Source organism: Bison bison, unplaced genomic scaffold (genome assembly GCF_000754665.1).
Source record: "Bison bison bison isolate TAMUID 2011002044 unplaced genomic scaffold, Bison_UMD1.0 scf7180017864061, whole genome shotgun sequence".
Taxonomy (NCBI): Eukaryota; Metazoa; Chordata; class Mammalia; order Artiodactyla; family Bovidae; genus Bison; species Bison bison.
The window spans coordinates 7,559,661-7,563,781 of record NW_011494633.1 but is presented as its reverse complement, the minus strand read 5'-3'; positions in this window follow the sequence as shown (position 1 = coordinate 7,563,781).

Here is a 4,121-nt window from a genome sequence, read left to right as displayed (position 1 = left end):
ATGTGGACCATACTTCTCTTATTAGAAAGGAGGGGATCCCAGGAGGCCCGCCTTGTGTCCTGGCAAGCTGCCAAGCACAAAACCTCTCTGTTGCTTTGAACTAAAAATTGAATAAGAGTTAACCTTCAAAAGCTTGAAGAGCTGCCCAAATCCTCTTCAACACTGGAATTTGCTCTTGCAGAAATAAAAAAAAAATTGTTTTAAGTTAAAAAAATTAAAGTGTGCAGGTAGGTGGCCACCACGTGCGCTACATGCACCGCTATGGCAGTGAACACAGGCGCTGCCTCAACACAGATTTACTGAACACCTACTATGTGCTATGTGCCGGGCACTGTTAGGCACCGGGAACAGGGCAGTGAGAAAAGCAGACAATAAGCCCTGCCCTCATGGGGCTTACATTCCAGTGGCGGAAAGGAAACAGGTAAATAAAATAAACACTAGAGCAGAGGGTCCAACCTCCAGGATCTAATGCCTTCTGATCTGAGGTGGAGCCAGCAATAATCCTAGAAGCAAAGTGCAAATCTAATGTGCTTGAAACCATCCTGGGCACCACGAAACTTTATCTTCCACAAAACCGGTCCCTGGTACCAAAAAGTTTGGGGACCGCTGCCCTAGAGAGAGACAGCAGTGAGGATGAGTTCTCTGTGGATGAGAATGTACCCAGGAAAGTCTGATGCACGTGAAGGATGCTTGATGGTGACTGAGCAGAGCACCCAGGGATGAAGCTGAATTTCAGCAGAATGTGTTGTGTGCTCCCTTTTAGCCTTCCTACCCAGGAAATTACAGGTGGAATCCAATCCTGTCTACTGGAGAAGAGGCTCTGAATTGAGACCAAGGCAGCCAGGAGGTCTAGAGATATTAACTCTCTGCTCCAGCCTAGGCATGGTGATCACAGAACCATTGACCAACCTTTCAAGTCTCCCTCTCTGTGTCCAGTGCTCACTGTGCATTCAATACTATGGATTAAACAACATTATAGACAATTGACAGATATCAATAAATTTATTAGTTGCCCCCCTGAAATCATGAGCAGTAGTTCTGCTCTGCGACCCTCTTCCAGGTAGGGAAACTGAGGCATGGTTTGCTAGCCCAAGGCAGAGCCTGGAGTTGAACCAGGCTGTCCAGCTCCAGAGCCCATATGCTTCACCTCTAGCGCACACCTTCTGGACTTCCCCGGCGGCTCAGACGGTAAAGCGTCTGCCTACAATGTGGGAGACCTGGGTTCGATCTCTGGGTCAGGAAGATCCCCTGGAGAAGGAAATGGCAACCCACGCCAGTACTCTTGCCTGGAAAATCCCTGGGATGGAGGAGCCTGGTGGGCTACAGTCCATGGGTTCACAAAGAGTCTGACACAACTGAGCAACTTCACTTCACTTTCACCTGCCAGGAGAACAACTCAAAAGTCACCCAAACACACCTCCTTGGCTCCAATACTGCAAAGACCTGACTCCCTAGGCTGGAGAAGGGAAGGAGGGGGAAAGCCGGTGAGCAGGAGCCTTTGGGGGAGATGTTACAGGGAAAGACCCAGAAGCATGCCTGGAGGACAGAGATGTGCCCTTTCATCTGTTTAGAGCCATTTCCTGAGTCGGGGACTGATACAAAGGAAGCAGTGAAACACATTTACCAATGGAATGGTGTGAGGCGGGAGGTATGCCACCTGGTGACATTTTGAGGCAAAGCCTCAGACGTGAGAAGGAAACAGCCTGATGAAGGGCATGGTGTGAGGAACATGGGACACAGTCCCATGGGAGGGAACCCACTCCCTTTCAAGCTGGGCAGACAACCCACTCTCTCTCCTGTCTTCTCTTTTCACCTTTCCTGGGGAGACCAGTTGAGGCAGACTTCTGGACACGAGTGAATTCTTGCTACCTCCCACTGGCTGGACAACCTTGGACAAGATGCTTGATCTGTCTGTGCCTCAGCCTCTTGGACACAATGGAAAACACAAAACCCAATGTACAGGGCTTCCCTGGTGGCTCAGTGCTAGAGAATCTGCCTGCCAATGCAGGAGACATGGGTTTGACCCCTGATCCCGGAAGATCCCACTTGCCGTGGAGCAACTAATCCCATTAGCCATAACTACTGAGTCTGTGCTCTAGACTCTGGGAGCTGCAACTGCTAAGCCCATGTGCCTCAACTACTGAAGCCCGTGCACTCTAGACCCTGTGCTCCGCAACAGGAAAAGCCACCACAATGAGAAACCCACACACCACAATGAACAGTAACCCTGGCTCAGGGCACCTAGGGAAAAGCTCATGCAGAAGCAAAGACCCAGCACAGTCAAAAATAAATAAGTATTTATTTATATTTATTTCACTGCTGAGGCAGTGAAATATTATAAATATATTGTACATATTTATAAATAAAATACTTATTTTTGAATAAATAGATAACGCAAATACTGTTAAATCCATTAAACACACACACACACACAGAATTGTGAACATCAAATGAGGTCATGAGTGCAAAGCATTAAGCACCTGTTATACAGTAGGCGGAGAAGGAAATGGCAACCCACTCCAGCCTTCTTGCCTGGAGAATCCTGTGGACAGAGGAGCCTGGTGGGCTGCCGTCTCTGGGGTTGCACAGAGTCGGACATGACTGAAGTGACTTAGCAGCAGCAGCAGCATACATTACGTGCTCAATGAATGGTGGTTTTATCCCCCCCATTCTCTTGGCTCTCAAGGTTGCCCTTTACTCCCACAGAGCATAGGTCAGCTCTAGGGAGTGTCCACATCCCTCAGGTGACCACTGGTCCAGGTGTGTGATGTAAACCCTTGCAGTGAAACCATGGAGGTAGAACATCCTCAGAACCTAAAAGTGTGGATGGAGAGCCTTCAGGGACTTTGCCCAGGGAATCCGCCTGGAGGGTGAGACCGCTCTTGCTTCAGGGACATTTGCTGTGGGGAGACATTGGCTGTGACAGTACTGTGGCACCCAGGGGGAGCCGCTGGCCCAGGAATGAGGGCTGAGACTGCAGAGGCCTGCGCGGGTGAGAGCTCTGTGAGTTTCCTCTAGAAACATCATTGTTGGTGATCATTCACTGGGCTGCTTCCTCACTCCCTTCTTAAGCAGTCACTTTCAATCATCTGTGAATTGAGTATGTTTCTCCCCAAGTGTAGGTTCCAGATGTATTTAGACTCCAAACCAGACTTCGAACCATCTAGAAGACCATGATCATTTTCTTTTTTTAAATTCTTGTGTCATACGGGAATATGGTTGACTAAAAATATGTGTTCATTTCAGGTGTACAGCAAAGTGATTCAGTTATACACACACATGTATCTGTCCTTTTTCAGATTCTTTTCCCATTTAGGTTATTACAGAATTTTGAGCAGTGTTCCCTGTGCTGTGTAGTAGATCCTCGCTGGTTATCTATTTTAAATATAGCAATATGCACATTTCCATCCCAAACTCCCAAGCTCTCTCTCCCTCCCCCTCCCCCTTCCTCTAGTAACCATAAGTGGATGAAGAACCTGATCATTTTCAATGTAAGTCAACAGCTACCTAATATTTATATTTTTAAAGATCTTATCATTTTCTTTTTGGTAGGTCTTGAACCATCTCTGCCATGCCTTAGAGTGCCAGCTACACTTATTTTGCCCCGGGTTGTAGGTAAATAGGCCTTGAGTGCTGGAACTAAAGCCCTGGCCTTGTGCAGCCTGCCAGAATACACAGGACCCTGTGGGGAAAATATCATAAAAGCCACTGTCTGTCACCCTGCCTGCCAATGCAGGAGACACAGGTTCGGTCCCTGGGTCAGGAAATATCCCCCGGAGAAGGAAATGGCAACCCACTCCAGGATTCTTGCCTGGATAATCCCATGGACAGAGAAGCCAGGTGGGTTACAGCCCAGGGGATCACAAGGAGTCAGACACGACCGAACGTACATTCACACACATGCCACTTCAGTATTTTAGGCTGAAGAGGTTGGTGACTTTCTGTTCCCCCAGCTGCAGCCTTCCAGAACTTCATCCCCTCATCCAATTCACCCACACCCCTGAGAGCCCCAGTTCCTATAATAAAACCCTTTATTACAAAAACTACTCCCAGTGCCTCTTTTCCTGATCAAGAAACCAGACTAATTCACATAAAGGCACTTTATTTTGCCTTCTTTCTTG